This window comes from Strix aluco, chromosome 3, assembly GCF_031877795.1.
Source record: "Strix aluco isolate bStrAlu1 chromosome 3, bStrAlu1.hap1, whole genome shotgun sequence".
Taxonomy (NCBI): Eukaryota; Metazoa; Chordata; class Aves; order Strigiformes; family Strigidae; genus Strix; species Strix aluco.
This window is the reverse complement of record NC_133933.1, coordinates 62,957,263-62,978,129: the sequence shown is the minus strand read 5'-3', so window position 1 is coordinate 62,978,129 and position 20,867 is coordinate 62,957,263.

The window sequence follows — 20,867 nt, the reverse complement described above, 5'->3', positions numbered from 1 at the left end:
GAAAGTTATGTGCAAAAACAAAAGGCTGTGGATGGGCCAAAAAAACCCAAAGAAGTCTGGGTGCCCTATGTAGTTTCACCTTCTGGGACTTCATAAACACATCTCCCTGTTCCATCCAATGCTGCATGAACCCTCCCTTTGGAGAATGCAGAGGAAGTTTAAACTTGATCCATTTCAGGAGGAATTTTTCATCTTTCACACAGGATAAGTGAAACATAATTTGAAATGTGAATGTCATAATTAAGTCTAATTATTTTACCATACTTTTGCCTTCATTAGACATTGTGTTTGTAATAACTGCTGTAATCAACCATATGGTTAGTATTAACTCCTTAACTACATGAGGGCAGATGATCTCTGCAGGAGGAATAGATGACTCCTAGGTCTGGAGGTGTCATGCTGAGTCCCATCACCCAAGAGAGCAGCAGGGGTTTGGCTCTTCTTCACCTCTCACAGATGAACATGAGGGCAAGGTTTCAGACCATCCACATAGCTGAGTGGGTTCAGAGGATATGTAAGCCCCAAATCTATGCTTTGGGCATGTCTGGCTGTTACTTCTGCAGTGCCACAAAATGCATCCTTGTGGGTGCTCCTCATTCCCAGGGGGCAAGACTAGGGAGCTGACTGAGTTGGGGCAGCCTCACTGGGCAGCACCCCCTGGCCCAAAGTTGAGCACTTATGGTAGGAAGACTATCATGGTTTAACAGAAGTATGAAGTGAGTCTGTAGAAAAACCTCTCCTTTGTTTATTAATAATATAACTTATATTTATTATATATTATAATAAAACTTATGTTTATCCACAACACCAGCTTCAACCTTGTGCCATCAGCTGTAATTTCAAGGAGCCACTACTAGCATCTGAGTGTGTAATGATGGTATCTACCGACTAATTCTCTTTTCCCTGGTTTCTCAATAATTCTGTCATCTTGTTGCTAATGATCCCACTCTCAAGTTATTTTTTTACAGTTATATTATTAAAAAAAAAATCCAGATTAAGTACACTGTAATTGCTGAGGATTGTAGGATATATGTTAATTTTTCTTTTGTAGTGTGCCAGGCTGCCAGAATCAGTTAATCAAGTGTTTTATTTTTCTATATAACATTTGTAATGTACAATGCTTACTGAGTAACATCTCACCTGACCCGCTATTAAGTGTCTTGTATTTTCACTGATCTCATCATAAGTGGACTTTGGTTGGTTATAGGGCAAACCATAGAGCAAAATCTGTTCTTACTGCTATTTCCCACCTGAATGTTTAACCTACATGTTGGTTTCTTCATTCGGTTTCCTTTCTTCTGTTTCCAGGAAAGCAAAGAAAGAAATGTATTCCCCCAACAGGGATGATGATCAGAGCTAATCCATGACCTCTTCAAAAGCTTCTTTAGTGGATATGCAGCAGGTTTGTTCAAAAGATTTCTCAGCTTCATGGTGGAATTGGTGGTCAAAGCCAGAAGGAGAGGGAGTGCAAAATGATCCCAGTCCTGACTGACCTCATCTGGTTTTGTCAGGTCCAGCCAGAGAGCCCTTACCCTGAACAGCCAATGCTTGCTGAGTACCCCTCTGTGCTGGATTTGTGTGTCGGGTTTTTTTGGTAGCAGGGGAGGGGACTACAGCAGTGGCCCCTGTGAGAAGCTTCTTGAAGCTCCCCTGGCTCCAAGTCAGACCCACCTCTGAGCAAGGCAGAGCCAATTAGCAAAGGTGGCTGCGCCTCTGTTTAAGAAGGGAAACCTGGGAAGAGTTGGGGGAGTTGTGAGAAGAAGTTGTGAGCAGAACATCTGTGAACACCAAGGTCAGTGGAAGAAAGGAAGAGAAGTGGGGGAGATGTGCCGGAGCAGAGAACCCCTCTGGTGAGATGGCAGGCTTCCCCCCTGCCTCCATGGACATCCACAGTGGAGTGGAGTTCTACCTGCAGCCTGTGGAAGACCCTACACCGGAGCAGGCGACTGCTCCTGAAGAAGGCCAGGAGTCTGTGGGAAGAAGCCCCTGGTGTTGTAGTTTGGCACTGGGAGGACTGCAACACGTGGGGGTGACCCACACTGGAGCAGCACGGGAACAGCTGCAGCCCATGGGAAGAACTCACTACAGAGAAGGTTCATGGAGGACTCTCCTGTGAGAGGGGAACCATGCTGGAAGAAGAAGAATGTGAGGAATTCTGCCTCCCCTTGAGGAGGAAAGAGTGATGGACTGTCTGTGCCCACCATTCCCTACCTCCTGCACCACTGGGAGGGAGGAGGTAGAGATATGGGCAACAAAACTGAACCTGGGAAGAAGGGAGGGGTGAGGGGTGGTGTTTTCAAGATGTCGCTTCTCACTGTCCTACTCTGTTAAATGTTGTTAGTGTTTGAATTAAAGTGATGGCTTTTTTTCTTCCCCTAATGAGTCTGTCTTTTGTCCATGACCATAATGGGTGAATCATCCCTCTCTGCCCTTATCTCAGTTCCCGAGCCTTTTGTTTCCTGTGGGGGAAGGGGTGAGTGCACGGCTGGGTGGTGCTCAGTTGCCCTCTGGGCTCAAACCACAACACCTCCTCACCAGTGATGAGGGGACAAGGATGATGTCCTTGTGCTGATGAACACCTAACTGTCAAACACATTTGGCTGTTGCTAATAAGGAATGATTTTAAGCTTTGCATGTCAAACATGGACTTCAGCTGTATACTGGAGGTGGTGTGATGGGCCCTTTGTTACAAGGGAGGGATTTTTGTCTCTCTTGTGATTTGTTTCCTTCCCTTACACATCTGATGCAGCCAGGGGAAGGTTTCAAAATCCCGGGAAGTGAAAACTGCGTCCTGCTTGCCTCTTGTTCCTGTGGCACAATCTGAGACTGCCCTGAGCTGCAGGAGGTGACAACACATGATCCTGTGAAATTATGTTCCTTTTGTGCCAATGGAAAGGGCTTGCACAGGGGGACTGAGCTTATCATGAAGAGGAGTTGGGATGTTAACTTTACAATAGGTTAACAATTTGCTCCCTTGGTGACCCTGTTCCTTTCGAAGCTTGGGGAGGCAGTGGAGACAGCACAGAGAGGGATACCTATCTGAAAGGTGTCTACATGAATCCTCTCAGTTAATGACAGTGACACCAGCATTTGGGTCAGATGAATTAATTATTTAAATAAGCTTTGACAGACCTTCCACAGAATTAAAATTGATGATTTCCAAGACTTTTTTTCCCTGGACATATGCTAGTTTTTCCTTCTGGGTAATTCCTTGAGCAAATGGAAAGTGAAGAGGGATTTTTAGTGTCTGCTCTATATAGGCTGTTTCCCAAATCCCTTCTTTGTGATTGATTGTGATTTGTAAAGAGAGTAAGTGGGACCTTATCCACTGTGGGAATGAAAATGGAGGAATTTGTTTTGTAGTGGATATAATATAGAGGATATATTATTACTCCTCATTGCAAAGGTAGTAAGTGGCATTGGGACACCTTTTCATGAAGACACAGATGGGGAGGGCACCTTTTCAGGTGTGTTAAGATAAAACCTCAAACACAGACAGTCTGAAAGGCAGCAGAAAATCTGTGGCTGAATGCTCACTTGTGCAGCCTTTGGAAGCAGACTTGTGTTTTACAAAACATACAAAGCCTTACCAAGCATGGAATAACCACTTCATCATTTTAAATGAGGGCTATAAAAAATTACAGTCAGCACATAATAGGTGTTTTGCATCCATGCTAAGTACTGCCAAGAAAATAGTTACCTAAGTAAATCAATAAAGTATCATTCCCTCCCAAGGTCTTCCTGTCCCAGTCCCTGAACCTCTCATTTTGGAGGAGTACTGAAACCTGTTCAAGATTTATTTTGATGAAAGTAAGTATCTCTGCATTATCAGGCAGTAAAGAAGTTGTTTACTACTACTCCAGGAGTGTTGAAAAATCCTTCTGAATACATACTTGCATTGTAGCTGTAATAAAAATGTCTACCAGCTATTGGAGCCCCCAAATTGATTTTTTTTTTTTTTTCCAGAAAACAAAGAGTTCAGCCTGGGACCTAGAAATTGCTTCATAAGAAAACCATCTGTGTTGAGAGAGATGGACTGAGGTATCCTGTCACATACACTGTTCAAGTTTGGTATAAAACATTTCTGTTCATATTCTGTTAGCAAATAAGCCTGGACTGAGGTAGCAGCACCTGTTCTGGGTTCGTTTCCTATAAATCAGTCTAGATGTTTAATATGTTCCTCATTACCGGAGTGTTTGAAAACCACCAATACACCTGAAAACCAATTTGCTGGCATAAATGTTCCAACAAAGTGGTGAATTTTCAGCTCACACTGTCAATTATTGGCAGGAAGCAAATTTTGACTTGGCCCTTGTCAAGGTTAATACAATTCACAGCCATAGTGCTCCAATCAAGCTATGAAAATGCAGTGTGCAGAATATGCCATTGCAAGAGCTGGAATTCCAAATTTTTAACACATGCAACAAAATCTTTGTACAGGCACTGCATATATAAAATGATTTTGTGAAAAATTTCAAATAGCAAAGACGTTGAAGAAAATCTTCATCTGTTTGCAAAATGTGTGAATGGGAGAAAAGCTGACTCAGCTCCTGGCTGTGAAAGGCTTGCCCTGAGTGATATGACGCCAAGTAGTTGGCAGAGCAATGCTTCAAAGGGGGAAATGCCTCTCGCTCTGGGGGTTTGCCCCAGAAACAAACCAGAGTGATATCCCCTGCTCTGCTCTTGAACTCAAAACAGTTTGGAAGAGTAAGAAGGCAAAGAGGAGGAGTGCTGACCTGCTTGGCATAGGGGAGAGGCAGACAGGTTTCTCATCCCTTTCTCACCTCCTGGCAGACATGAACCCCTGAGGGGGGACACCAAGTGACCAGGCTTTGTGGACCTCTTAACACCTTAATAGATCTCCAGGGGTTGCAGGAGTCTTCCTGTTGAGGGACTGAGCATTTAGGATGAGATTCAGCTTTGTTTTAGTAATCTAAAAGTTACGTGTCTATTTGAAGCTACTTATTTAGGCTTCCTGCAGACAGCAACTTCTTAAGCCTTGACTTGAAGCCTTGACATTATCTGGATGGGTTTTCTCAAGATCGCAATCGAGAAATGTGATTTTTTGGGGATGTGGAGAAAACCAGACTTCTGCAAGTCTGAAATCATTAATATTTTAGCCTCTGTAGGCACCCCTGGGCAAGGGGGCAAACTTGGAGCACTTGTTGGAGCTATGATGAGTGAAGGAGTGGAAAAGCTGTGCTCATCATTGGAAGGAGACAAGCACTGTTTCTGTCTGCCTTGAACTTGTGAGCAGGATGAGTCAGGTTATAGGATCAGATGCTGTGAGCAGTAGGTAATGGGGGCAGTTCAAAAGATCCAGGGAAGTTCTGTCTGTGTCCGGGAGGTCCCACTATTAGAGAGAGGAGGGTAAAGGGGAGAGGTGAAAGAGCTGGGAAAGAGCAGATTTGCCATAGGAATTGAGAGAGACTGATATATGGACTTTCACTCATACAGCTGGTGATTCTCTTTTCCAGACCTGGCACAACACTGACTCTTTGCCATCATCCTCCTCCCAGATGGAAAGCATCATTATCAATATTCCTGCATTGCCTGAGCCTGGTCAATTTTTTAGTAAACTGAAATATGTTAGTTTGGATTTTTATGTTCTATGTCTCTTGTTTAAGTCCGAATTCCTCCTTTTTTGCTAAACTTACAAATAGACCTAGTATTTTTGGTTAAGTTCTTAATTTTTACATCTTGAATAAGCCTCTCTTATTGATGTCTGCCTTTATGTTTCTATGTACAAATCTATCACGACCATCAAGAAATGGTTTCCCAAACAGAATTTATTGCAAAGCTGATTATGTATTAATATATACAAATGACAAATCTAAAACACAATGTCAAAAAGCAAGAAAATGCAATCAAGAATTTATTATTCTCCCATTACTATTCAGCTGGGAAAATAGCTGCTCTACTTTACCAGAATAACTTCCCCCTCCCAAACCTCACACCCAACCCAGGTTTTCTAAGTAAGTGTCACAGAATTATTTGTAATAAAATACTTTAATATATAATAATGTTCAAAGTTCACTGTAATTTATCCACCTATTTTTCTCACTTCTATATTCCGCATACGCTTATTATAAAAATTTATTGTCACACAAATACATTGTGTACACTCGTGTGAGTGTCTAAACTTACTGGTCCATTTTACAGATGGAATAAGCATCTTCTGTATTTCATAACCTTGCATCTTGTTTGCTTTTGTACCTGTTTTTCCAACATTATAGACAAGGTTTCTTCTAGAAAATATTCACACAAGTGCTTCTCCCAGGAATTGCCTTATCCAAAGCTGCAATTAAACATTTTTTTTTAATAATTAAAACCCAGTAATTTGAATAAAATGTATTTCAGAAAAAAATTTAATCCTTTGCTTTTCCCCTTGGAAGGTGACATTGTTATAATGTCTTATCTACCATACCTTTTATACCTCAGGGAATAACTGTTCATCAGGCCTTTTTCAACTGAAGAACTCATTGTGCTGACCATTTTGTTACCCCTCATGTTGTGAGATATTAGGAGGTATGAGAAAATAATTATGTTTTGCAATGTCTTTGGTTAGCAACATCACCACATGTTATATTGACACCATTATATTTGCTTGCCATATATTGCTAATTATGAATGTATTCTGGATCCTGCAACTCCTACATGTCCACATAGCAACTGATGAAATGTCTCTCATTTGCAGTGAAAAAGTATTTACTTTTGAGAAGTCCATGGCAGCTGTGGCCCTATTTTTGTCACTGGAAGCTGGTTCACTGCCATATTGTCTGAGGAAATATGATGGTTCTGGACAAGAGGAACAATGGGAGTGAAATTGTTGATATACACAGGCACGCAGGTGCAGGAACACACGCACACACGTAGACAGAAATACATATACAGCTTGTATAACATACAGCATATACTACACATATACTTGCATATATTACTGTCTGTTAGAAACATACGTGTGCATGTGTGCGTGCGTATTTGTGCACATATGCACATATTCTTATGACCGAACTCTGTGAAGCATCCTGGGCATAATACAGAAATGATCTCCCTGTGTTTCACACAGAGGCAATCACTCTACAAACACATACAAGAAGTCATTATAATAGTTATGCTATTTATAGAGAAATGTGTAGCTAAAATGTAGGAAAATTATTGTTCTCTGTATTCTCACTTTTTTATTGAAGAAACAAATCACACAGTAAATTACATCTGATTTGCATGAAATGTTGCATGCACCTAGAGCTCAGCGTGAACCTGGGAAAAGACATTGTTTTAATTCCATAGCCTTTATAGTGGTTTGTTTGTTTGTTTCTGTTTTTTGTTTTTTTTTTTTTTTTAAATATAAATTTCTGAGCTATAATTCTTATTTGGCTTCTCTTGCATTTGATAGGCCCTCCTGGGTATAATTTAACATCTGCAGATTTCCATGGTGGGTGAGGAAAGAGTAATGACCACTGCCCAAGAGGAGATGGAGGAGAAGCAGGAGGGAGTACATGCTTGCCCCATGGCAATGATGGATGCTGCCCATGCTGGGAGCTGCTGCCACTTGGTGTGGAGACACTCAGAGGGAAGGGAGGCTCCTGAGGGGGTCTTGAAAAAACTTGCTTGCATCAGCTGTTTGCCCTGGGCCAACCAAACATGCTGAAGGTTTTGGCCTCTCCTTTTCCTCCAGTTTTTCCCCCTTCATCTGTCTGGATGTCACCAGTGAGCTGAAGAGCACTTATTTCCCCATCACAGGTCCCCTGGGGTGTCCGGAAGCTGCACAGCAGCCCCTACATGCACACTGGCTGGAGGACACACCTGGGCCAGGTCCAGAGAAGGGCAGTGTTGTCAGCGTGGTGGTGCACTGAGCTCTTTGACTCCACAGGGTAAACAGAGTCCTTGCATATACAGCCTGAAGGAATTTCCTGAAAGCCTAGTCTGAGAGCCATCAACAAGACCTCAGTAGGTCTGAGTGAAAATTTGCCATCTAATGGAAAATCAGATTTTTGATAAAGTACCCTTCTATTTTTTGCAATGAGCGTGTGTACTTTCCACAGAAATCCCAGTGTTTCCTCTAAGAAGTGTATACTTGTATACAGAAACATTTTTGGTGGAGATGCTCTGCCCTGTTCATGTAGTTGTAAGTGAACAGGATGGTTTAGCCTTCTTTGCTCCTCTCTGCTGGGACATGTCTTTTGCCTTGAGTCATGCCATAGGGGATGGCCCCGTGCAACTGGCATGCAAGGTGGGAAGACATGGTATGTCGGACATACATATGTGTGCACATGCACACATTGACACAAACTCTTTTGCAGACCTGTTGCATTGTGCTCAGCTTCTCTTTGGAGCCAGAGGAGCCAGCGAGGGTCTGCAACAGTGTGCAACAACAAGGGGGTGTGAGATCTCAGCACGAGGGTGGAAGGTAGGGGAAGGACAGGAGAGGTCAAAGGCAGAAGCCAGTAGGGCAGTAAAACCCCTTTAGCCTTTAGTACCATCTTTGTCTCCTTCACCTTTAAGCCCACATCTGACAGTGTTTCCTGGGAGGTGCAAGTCAGTTGATTTTTGTTTTCTCCTGTCAGCTAAGCTGTTTTCTTGCTCTGCCTAAGGTTGCTGTGATTCACCATTTGTTCTCTTGAAAAAAGCCCAATACCTTAGGAATCTCCCACCATTGGAGGCATAATCTGATGAAAGAGATCAAGTTATAGGAGAGAAGGACAATGTGCAATTTTAGGCCTGTGCTCCAAATTACAGTATTTTGGGTTTGAGTCACAGTTCTGCCATAGTTAATTGTTGCTACAAGATCCCAGTTTTCTAGACATTGGCATCTTCAGAAAAAATGTTTGAAGGAGTGCAGCAAAAAACTGAAAGTGGACAAAAGTATTTCAGCTAAGCTGGTTAAATAAGTAGTGATATGAAGGGCAAATTGGGAGGATGTGAACCAAGAGAAGAAGGATTTTGTTTTCTAATTCAGAGAAGTACTTAAACGAAAGTCTCAAATGATATCCTGGATGAGAGTCTTGGTAAGGTATATAAGACATACAGTTGTAGGATAAAACTGAATAAATAAATAGCTTCTCAAAGAGCCTTTCTCTTGGGATTTTCAAAAAAGGACTGCTTATAGCCCGTACACAAACACAAAAGCAGCTTGTACAAGTTAATAATTATGCTTCGGTTCTCTGTTTTTTTCTAGGGTTGGTCCATGGAGAGTGCAAGTTACCCTGGCTTAGCAAGTGAGTACTTGCTTTCTGACCTGAACTCTGGCTGGCAGCAGGCTTGGGCCCTTGTGCAACTGTCAGCACAGGTTGCATGCTTCAGCTCTCCTGACAGTGACAGGCCACTGCAGTGCCGGCCCTGTGGCTGTTTCTCTGTGTACCATGGTGTCAGGAGGCAAATCTGTCCCATGTCTGGTCTCGGTGATGCAATGGAGGTACAGTGGACAATGTCTCACAGTCAGCAATATTTTAAAAAAAACCTCCTTTTTCTTTCATATGGATTTTATTTAGGGGAATAAAATATACATGATTTGCTTGTGAAAGTGTTAAGCTCATTGTCGTGTGTGTGTGTATGTGTGTGAGAGAAAGAATACCTCCCCATCTCACCTTAAAAGTTTTTAACCATGTAGTCTATACTTCCTTCTTATGTTGCTGAAAGCATACTGTATCTTGCTAGAAAAACTGTTTAGTATGCTTAAGGACTCAGAAACTAATCTCAAAGTCTAGCCTTGAAGGGTGTGATCTATTGCAATTAGAAATGTATTGCTTTGCAATTACTATTACCACTTGCTTTTACCTGCAGGCATAGAAATAAATACCTGTTGCCTGTGGATATTTATACCCTCTAAATTCCTGCAAAGAAGCCAGTCCTAATTTCAGCAGCTCTGCTGGGGTGAAGCTGATGCCTCTAACTATCCCTTGCATCTGCTGAAAAGTACCGCAAGCAACCACATCTGGGTTGTAACCGTGATCATGCAATTATTGTCACCTGTCTGTAGTAAAAAGTTAGAAAATAAGCATATTTAGAACACCAATATGATCTGGAAAGTCTAGGGATTGCTGCAATAATCTAGTTTTGGACATATTATGTGATTTCTTCACCTGGAGAATATTAATACCCAGACACCTTTATCATTATTCTCTCTTCAGCATTTCTAGAGAACTGTCAGAGTTACTGTGTACACATCATCCCTTGCCTTTGCATATGATAATCAACTGTCAACAGTATTGTATTTGCGGATATATCAGATATTAATAAATATCAATTAATTAATAGATAAGCATGATGACATCAGTGTTTAGGTGCATGCTGGCTCAGGAGTGGTGAATAACTAGGATCTCTCCTCTGTTGGACACTCTTTGAGTGGCATGTCCAGAGGGTGGTTTAACAACTTCACCATACATCTGTCCTGATGCCGCAGAAAGAAAGGCTGCAGGAACAAGGTGCAGCTGGTACCCAGCTCTGCCCTACTTAGCAGGTTGGTGGGAAGGAGTCCAAGGAGGTCTACGCACTTAAGACACTAAAGCCAGGTCTACCCAGGAGTCGCGGGAGAGTGAAGGCAAATTATTAGTATGAAATTTGTAAAGGGTGTTTGTGCGTCTTTGCTGTTATGTATCCGTTTCTCTGTGGGCTGAATGGAGTTTTGAGGCTAAAGGCTGAAATGGAGGGACAAAACTGATATAGATTAAAAGTATTCCCTGCTCTGCCTTGTTCCTTGCATTTTTTGCAAACTTGAGTAAACTCATCATCTTAGGTGTCCCTCACACTGGCAGTGCAATTTAAGGGATGAGGGTCTGTGCATGGGAACAGGAGCGCAGAAAAAACACTGGCCCATGAGTCTTTCTGAAGGAAACCACCATGGATCAGACTCGTCTCTCTCCCACTTGTGTAAGTCTAGAGCAAGTCTATCACAGTCGGCAAAGGCTGGCATAGCAGAAAGCTGAAATTATCCTGTGTCATAAACTGCCGGATTCAACAGGAATTTTCAGACCTGATGCAGGAGTTGTTTAACCACCTAAAAACAGATGGTGGCATTCGCTGAGAGCTGTGTGTTAAGTGAAATGACTCTCTCAGCCCCTGCCTGGACTGACTGCTGTCAGACGAGACTGGAGACAGTGCAGTGGTACTTGTTGGGATTTGTTTGTGGGAACAAAACCTGGCATTATTCAGCACATGTTGGGAGTACATGCTGGGGATCAAAGTGTCTTGTGAGCAGTTAGTTTGATCAGAGATGAAGGAGTTCACCTTGAAAACAAGATATAAAGGGGAGAGAATTTGCTTTGCTACTTACAGTGAGTTAAGGGGGATGGCATCTCCTGACTGTTGCTTGCTAACCAGAAACCACAAGGAAATGAAATTGAGCAATAAGGGACTGCTGTGTGCACCATACACTTGTCAGGTTAGTGTGTGATGCTGGATTGAGGACCAGCTGGATGCAGCTTTTTGCCACAGAAACATTTTAAAGGAGTGACTCGATGAATTTCAGCGTCTCATCCAGTCATTCTGTCTTGTAGTTACAAACTCTCAAACAAAACCTTTGAACTACAGCTAAGAGTGGCAACATATTTTTAATAAAAAAAATTAATAGGGTTTTTAAAGTAAAATTGGATACTGTATCCACTGCAAACCTATTCCTTGAGTGAGCTGTAGGCCTTAGTGAAACCCTGTTCAGATTTTACTATCTATGTATTTAGGATGATGACTGGTAACAAGGGATAGAAACAGGTACTTCTCAAATTGTGCCTTATGAATCCCACAGATATAAAAATATATATGTCTTCCTGTTAGACTTTGCAGACATACATATGCCTCCACCACGGTGTTGCTTGGATCCTGTATAGCAATATAGTTTATGTCATTGTTTGAGGAAGGATCGCAGTGCTGTGAGCCATACACACCACAAAGCAAACTGAAATTTCTTTTGTACAGTAACAAGAGAGATTTCCTGCTGATGTAGGATGTGAATGTAGGAGATACGAATACAAGAGCAAGGTTAATGCTGGTGATACACACACTTTCACCCTTGTTGCTTAGTTAATCAGATCCTGCTGGCTTTTCCAAGGGGACCGAAGCTTTCCATGGTCCATAACTTGAAGTGGCCTGCTGTACTGTGGGTTCCCAGGGCCCCCCACAAAGGGGGAGAGAGAGAAAATCCTGCTTGACTTGAGAGGTGGGAGCACCAGGGGAAGGTAAATCCATCTCCTTCTTGCTCTGTTCTTCACTCTCTCCCATTTTTCTCCTCTCTTCTGAATGACACAAAATTACCTCCTGCCCCATGCAAGGGGGGGATTGCTACACGTTGCTGCAACCACCCATCACTCCTAGCAGTGCCGTTTACTTGACACATACATATACAATATAGCTGTAGGGATTGCAGCTTTGCTTGGCTTGCAGCATTACTCATCAGCAAAGAGAAGAATCTGCCACATATCCTACAATGCTGAAATCTGCTCCTCGGTTTTGTATAAACAATTCTCACATTATTGCATCCTCTCACACATGATTGTCTGAAGCACTTAAGTAATACGAAATTATCATCAATATAGCTGTCAGAGGTGAAAAAAGCCTACAGCGTGTTTATGATGCAGTTGAAGATAGTCATTGATTTCTGGACCTACTGTAGCCCTTCAGGGCATATCTCAAAGCCAAGCGATGTCCTTGAGAGCTGGCTTTTGTATCTGGATTTCTGAATGAGGTTGAAGAAGTGTTTTAAAACCTTTGCATGACCTGACTCACAAGTCTGACTTCTCCCATTAAGCATGATGTGTATGTCCCCTGCAAACAGGTGATTCTGATATACTGTGAGCTTGGGTATCTGACGACCATATAAATAGACTGCATATCAGGGACTGTTGCAGATACTAGGATGTGATGAACTGGGCCATGCTCTACCCTCCGCCAGTTTGCCAGAACACTTCTCTGAAGTTATTTCCCTCTAGGCAGAGGAGCTCAGTAGAATTGCAGAGACACACGTTTTTGAAAAATGGTAGTGTATTGGCATCACTGCTTGTTCTTGGGCTTGCAGGCACATAAAATTAGTCTGCCAGGTGGAGCAGGTAATACCTGGATCTCCTGCTGGGCTCAGTCTGGGGAAATTGCAAAGTAACAGGAGAATTTTTATTGTCAGCAGCTTTTTGGTGTGAAATTGGAGCTGCAGGATGTGAATTGGCAAGCCAAAGTCACCCAACCCCACCCTGGAAAATAATTTTGGATCGTAGGCCAGTCAGTTCTCTAGCTTCTGGGCAAAACTGCACTTCTTATTTGGGGATCTGACTACAACACCGAGGTCTTGGTAGAATAACACTGGGACTTGTCATGTACTCCAAGTGCCAGCAAAATGTTACCCAAGACTAGAACAATGTCGGATTTGTTGACTATTCTTGTTCTGGCTGAAAATCCCGATCGTATTTCTGTTCCTTCCAACTTGGAAAGGCTTCTTCCAGTGGAAGCAGTTTCCAGGAGACATAACTTCTTTTCTAGTAGGGAAAAAGCCAAAGGATGTTTCTTTCACCCACTCCTGAACACCCCATCTGTGGATGAGGTTTTATGGACAGCAAATAATAGCAGGAATTAAGGAGCATGGATAGTATTCCCTTCTCTGCCACTGACTCACACTGCTTTTCTTTGTGCTTCAACAGTTTCGTTTGTAGAAGGGGACCATATTGTTCTGATCCACATCTATAAAGTATTTTGAGTTCCTTAGTTGCATTTTATGTGCTTTATTGTTTTTCTGCTGTTTCTAATCCTCTGACACTAAATTATGAAAGGAAAATTAAATGAGCAAATAATATATGGATTTATTTTCCTTGACTACACAAAGATACGTACATTTCAGTGGACATATGGACTCCATCCTTTTGTTCAGAATGGAGAAAAATAATTCTCTCAATGGGATTGCTAGGAAACATACAGCTCACACTCTGTCCTCAGTTACAGGCTTTGTAGTGAAACTCTGGTTTAATGCTTTTCTAGTCTGGAGAACACATACTACGATCAGATCTGCCAAAAAAGAGGTAATGTGCATAGCAAAAAAATTTTTAAAAATGTCAACTTCTTAAAATTATGTATAAAGAAAATGAAAACTGGTTTGTTTTAGCTTTTAGGTGTTCATTACTTATTTTCCTTACTACCTTTTAAGCATTTTTAAATGTTAGTTTTATCTGCCCGTTTCCTTGCTTCTATGGATTAAAAGTGGAGAGTAAAAAGGAATAGAGAAACCCAAAAACTGGAAAAGTGAAAAATTGTTTTACTTGACAAACCCAAAAAATTGTTACATGAAAAATGTACAAGAAGTAATTTATTTCTAGGGAGAGAGTAATTTTTCATGTTAAAAAGCTTCAGATAAAAATTTGGCTTGCTCTAACAATGTCTAAAGCACTGAAACCCATCCCCCAAGTCGCAGCATGGGAGTACACAGAGCCTTGCAGTATCATTTCTGCAGGATAATTAGCATTCTGCATAACAGAAGCCAGAGTGGTGAGGTCAGGTTTCAAAGTGGGAAGCAAGGGTAGGCCCCCGAAATTGTGTATATGGGTTAGCTCTAACCAGCCTAGCAAGTTATATGGTTCTGTTATTCCTTTAACCCTTTACTGATTCTCTAGCTGATTATCTAGCTCATTGCAGAGGTAAAGGGACCATTTTGGAACAGAATGTAACACTCACCTACATTTCCCATTTCCACTGGTCTCAAAACAGATGCTGTGTTGGCTCTGCATCTGGTCAAGTAGACATAAATGAACAGCACTGTACTCTGTGTACGTGTATATGTATCTGTAGACTTCTGTATTTATTTTAAGATACTGTGGGGTTTTCTCCTCTTTTAACTCTTAAGAAATACGTATCTTTTTAGATGGGCTTGCTTTTGCTGCAAAACGAGGGCTTGCTCCCAGTTTCTCTCTGCTGCTGTAACATTCTCATGCTCCTCCCTGGTTTAAGGTTTGTGGTAACTGGTATCACCATTAGAAAAGAAGTATGTTTTAGTGTTAACCAGTTTTGCTCTTCTGGCAAGACATACTCCATTTCTCATTTCACCACAGATTTCGTGTGTGACCATGAGAAAACACTTAGGTCCAGACTCACACAAGTCTACTGAAGCAGCTAACACCTGTAAAGGTCTCTCTTCATCTCTCAGTTCCTCTTAGGCTAAACAGTATGCAAGAACATAAAGGATTTTTATTAAAATGCATGTGTTACAGGCAGCAATGCCCTCAGATAACGCTGTGTTGGGGAGTCAGAGAAGCTGAAATTTGTCCTCCTGAGCTCTGATGTCAGGGTGTATGTTTGTGTGAGCATTTTCATCTTTCTCAGTGCTTCCAGATGGTGAATCAGTGTGGAGTGCAGTTGGGAAAAGGGGTTAATTTCCTGATGTCACGTTTGTTATGCATTCTCCTAGCCACTTCCTAACTGGTCAGCAGTTTTGGTTTGGGCTGCAAAAGCTTATAGTTAGTAGAGAAATTCCACTGATAAACATCGCGCTTTCAAGAGATATATTCCTAGAAGAAGCAATGATGGGGGAGGGGGTATGGGACAAGTTACAAATGAACATCAGTGACTCTGTTAGAGTTGCACAAAATTAACAGAAATTAGATCTCTAGTTACTGAAGAGAATCTTCTGTACTGAGATAGCTATTAAAATAAATCAATCAGAGATTATGGTACATGAGAGCCTTTTTAATTGTTAATTTGCCCACTTCAAAATGACCATACAGTGAAATCTCCATCTTTTTAAATAACATTGTTTTCCTTAAAATTGGTTTCCCTTTTCAGCGTTATCTTTCTGAGAGCACTGTGCTGATATTGTTGGGAATTATCTATCCCACACTGAGGGGAGCCTATCTGAAGCTAACACAGTCCTTGCAAAGTGCAAGGTAATTAACCATTCTCCTCCCCCTATTTATCTTGATTTTTGCTTCCATCTAGTTGTTTTTCACGCTTGTAAAGTATAATTTGCATAGAGTTTTAGCACTTTCTTCCTACACAGCCCCTCACTTTCCGTTCTCTCCCTCCATAACATTGCAGTGATCTGAGTGTGAATTATCTCAGAGTAAGGGTGGGTGAACTGTTCTGCCTGAGCACAGCAGCACTGAAGACAATGGAGCACAGCATCAGCGATTGACACAATTCTTTCTTATAGAGATGTTTTGTATGCTAATGAACCTCTGATGGCAAGACCAGACTTTTTTGCTGTTAATTCTGGCAATATCTATCTCTGATGGGAACCTAATTTCCACCCACAAGAATCTTCAGAGTAAAGGAGTGAGCAAAGAATGATGCTGAGTACTGATGTGACTCTCCTCTTGGCTTCACTCCTATGTTTGCCCACAGCCAGGAAAATAGAGCCTCTAGACCAAAGCACTTGGCACCTGGTATTTCCTTTCAAGTGCTTCTATGAGCCAGGCTCCTTTCACCACTGGATTCCTCACAGGAACTTCCCTTTAAAGCAGTCACTGCTTCCTTTGTAATTAACCCACAAGGCACATCAGTGTAGCCAGGAAACATTGACCTAATAGGTCTAAGTGGTGATGGTCAAGACGAAGCAGCTACCATGAAATGGTAATGTTCAAGATGAGTAAGAAGGGGCTTTGTTGCATTTTTTGTGCTTTACGCAACATAAAATCAAGGAAACACAGAGGTAGAGAGAGATTCAGATAACTGTATTTACACACTCAGTATCACATGCAAGGCATGACTTTGCTGAGTAGCTTTGCAGAAGGTCAAACACTCAGAGCAATTGTTCCCAGCCTGCTCTTAGCTTGAAATCTGTGGCTTTCATTTCAGACCGAAAGAAGGGCTTATGAGAGCCATAGTTTGTCTGTTTTTTCCCAACTAGGTCAGCTGGTTTAATTAGATACTCTGTCTCCCTCCACGGCTTACTTCCCTAGGCTACTCAACTGTTTGAATAGATAATCCCAATTCCTAATAATTACAGCTGCAATATTATATATTTTGCAGATAATTCTTTCAACTGAAAATTTAGAGCTGCCATTTACATCCTGTTGGATTAGTCCCGTGTTGCTAGGCATAGCCTGGCTTTTCTTTTCTTCCCTTCCTGTGTCCATGCACAGCTTTTTCTCGCACTGCCAAAGTGTTGGTCTACAGAGGAGTGATTCCACACCAAACCAGCTGGGCTGGTGGGACCACTGTGGGGATTCATGCATTTTTGTTTAAAAACAGGTTATGGCAGTTTGACTGGTGGCTCTACATTTGCAGGTGCAAGTTAATCTGATATTAGCCAGGTTTCAACTGATTTAATAATGTTCACACCCAAAGCTGGTTTAATTAACTTGGATTTAGACCAGGGTGTAAGAGGGGACATGTTGGTTTGGTTATTAATCAAAGGAGTAGGAGCCAGCAGATCTATCTCTCCTCCATCTCAAGCTCTCCAATAGATTAGCAATGTGACCTTGGGCAGATCTCCTGGCATGTTTTTGCCTTGCTCTTCTTGGTCTGGATATAATCAATTTCCCAGAATAGATGCAATACTGAACTCACAGGAGTCTGTGAAACTTAATTCCCTACATGCGGAAAGGGTTTTGGCATCTATTAGGGAGCACAGCTCCATGGGGAGCGGGCAGGGCTTGCCTGCTGCCTGATTCAGCTCCTTGCAGTGTGATCACTGCCAGGAATTGTAGGTGCTGCCATCCATTGCAGCAATGGTACCTTGCTCTAATCCTAAACTGGAAAGTGCATGGAAGTGCATTTGAGTTGCCTTGGGATGGTCCTAACCAGGAGTTTGCTCCTCCTTTGCTGATATGGATGTGAAGTCCATCCAATGGATTATTTTATTTTGGATGGGGAAAAAGATTCCCTTTGAGAAAGCAACTTTTCCCTCGTTTTGCCTCCATGTGTAGAACAGCTGTAACAATATGTCTGGCACTTGCAGGGAGCAGAGGGTGGAGAAATCACTGTTCCGCTAAATTGCAGCAAGTGCTGCTCTCAGGAAAGCACAGGTAGGACTGCTTCTGTGCTCCTGCTGTTGGCACGGCTCTGCCTCCCCATGGAAGGCCTGCTCCTGTGCAGCACCTTACATGGGAATTATAGTCTTGTTGACTTCTTGGCCAACACCATTTAGCCATCTGCTGCGGTTATTGACTGATCCAGCCTTGCTGCCTTCCCTTTTCCCAGTCAATCCATCATGGGAAGTGTAGAAGTCCTCAGTAGCTGTCTGTTCATCTGTGTCCTGGTGTGGCTTTGCTGGGTGTTTCTAATTCAGATTTCCATTTTGCTTATTGTTATTCTGGTTTGCTCTTTGGTTTGTTTCTGTCAGACAAACCGTGGCTTTAAAAGTAAGGGAAGGGACTTACAGGCTCACGGTAATTACCGTGGTTTCGTTAGGGTCATGTTTTGGTGCATGCAAGTACTGTGTCATCAGTCTTGTTTCGAAACATCAGAAGGAATCTAGGGAGAAGAATTGCAGTGCATTTCATTTTTTTCCCCTCAGATCTGATAGTGAGAAGAGATTCACATTTCTTAATTGTCCGCACTGGTCCAGCATGAGCTTCTTGATCAGAACCCCTCGATAAATCAGATACTCTAGCCTCATGCAGGGGCGCTCCAAAAGAGGTGGGAAGTGAGAAAACTAAGATATGACTCTGCTCAGAGCCCACTTATGGGTTTATTTAATAGATTGGACTTTGCACACAATTAACTAATTATGAGCAAAAGTCAGTGCTTGGGGTGAAGAGCAGGCCTTCGAAAATAAGTACTCAGCCTCATTTGAAGGGCAAACACTTTACGCTCAATGTGAACTTAAGCAGGAACTGACTTTCAAAGGGAATAATGTCACATTTAAGTCTACACACATATTCTCTTCAATATTTGGGATTCTAAGGTCTTTGAAGGTAGACTCTTCACTTCCCCACAAAGCACTTTTTTGTTCACCTTCACAGTAATTTTCTCTCTTCCGTCTCCCCCCTCATTCCCAGTCCCCTTAATGTTACAAAGGAATTTGCTTCTGGGATGAGATTTTGCTTGCTGAGTTTCAGCCCCAAATTATATTTTACAGATGACTTTGAAATTCCCTGTAAGTGTGCTCTCATTATTGGATATCTTTGATACAACTTTAAACACAACTGTGCAGACATCGCTGCTATTAGTGCTAGGAAAATATAAAACCTACACAGAGAAAGCAATAGTCAGAACCAAAAAACCCTATGATAGATGAAAGTAGGGGTATGTTTCAGATATGGGACCCTGGCCTCGTAAACATTGTGAAGCTCTCTGAATTAGTCACTTCACACAATATTCTTAGGGGAGTTTTAATCAGACCGTGTTGTGCAGGGGCTCGTCCTGAATGTATTTAGCCTGGGGAAATTACCCTACTCTGGTGTGCCTTTTTTTTTCTTTTTTTTTTGACATTCCTCTCTCCTGGAGATCAGTACAGCAAAAGAAGAGAAGATACCAAGCAAGTGCAGGCCAATCAAAGCAGTATTATGCTCAAAAAATAAACACGCTTAAAGCCTGTTGACTACAAGCTACTGCAAACTGCGTACATTTTTCAATGGACTGGAGGACCAGTTCGCAGTTGGAGGGAAATGCTGGGCATGCAAAGAGAATGCGAACATTGCAATTGGGACTAGAAATTCCCCATCACTAATGTTTCTTCCAACAAGTCAAGGCCTTTTTGTATTTTCTGGATGGCTCAAACACCTCTTCCCAGGGGTCAAGGTGAACAGGCTAAACTCACTCAGAGGTGGAATCTACTGCCCCAACAGTTACACCAGTATGGACAATGACTTGTCCTCCCTCCCCTTCACTGGTGGCAGCTCTATGTATTTGGAGGTGTGCACAGGTTTCCTGTGCAGCTGGGGCAGAAGGGCATAGCAGAAACCACCCATGCCTCCACTCACCCTGCCACAACTCGTGACAAACTCTGCTCTGCCTGGGACTGTGGGGGATCTCCTGGGAGAGGCTGCTGACATGGTGGATGAATGGTCTTACAAGACCAGGAGAGCACTGACAGAACTTTTGCTTGTCGCCCTAGTTTTGCTCTAGAAAGGAAATGGGGAATTTCCAGTTTTGCCCTTTTTTTTGCATGCTATAAAACTTTCTTTGTACTGTACGGTAATGTGTATCATATCCCTCATAGTTTCAAAGTATCCTCATATAAGAAGTGCTTTGAGATCATGCTCTCAGCATAGAGAATAAGAAAAGTAACAAACTTTGACGGGAGTTTCTTACAGGGTTTTATGAATAGACATTTATGAGTGGCAAATAATTCCAGTAGGCTGGAAGTTTCTGTGGTGTGCATGTGCAAAAGGACCTGTCAAAAATTGTTTCTTTACATGAAGCTCTTCTTGGCTGATTTTCTCTATCAACAGGGTATGTTGTACTGATCCTCAAGGAGCAGGAGGAGATAAGTGTTTCTGAAATCCTCCTGCTGTGTCATTTTGAAAAGTGGTATTCATGTAACACGTACCCTGGATCTCTTATCGTTGAGCCATTGTTCTGAATATTTCTGAAATCTTCACACTGTGTTGTTTTGAGAAGAGGTGTTCATGTACCATAGATTGATTAGTGCTGAGCCATTGCTTTCCCATGTCAGAGATGACAGAAAGGAGCAGCCAACAAGATGGCTAGCACTGGTGGAGAAAAGGCTATTAAAACTCATCAGAAGCAGGACCAAGGGGCCCTTACTGAGGTATTATTTGGTCAATTGGGATGCACATGGATTAACAGAGAGATGATCCTGTTTTAATAAGCTGGTAATATTTTCATTTTAAGGCAAGAGCGCAAAGAACCGTCAAGAGGAAGATGGAGATATAATTTATGGAGGTTTCATGATGTTTTTGCAGCAGCAACAGACACAAAAAGGCTAATGTGTAGGGTCAGCAATATGGCACAGGGGGTGATGTGTTTGGGTGGATTCAATATAGACTACTGATGTC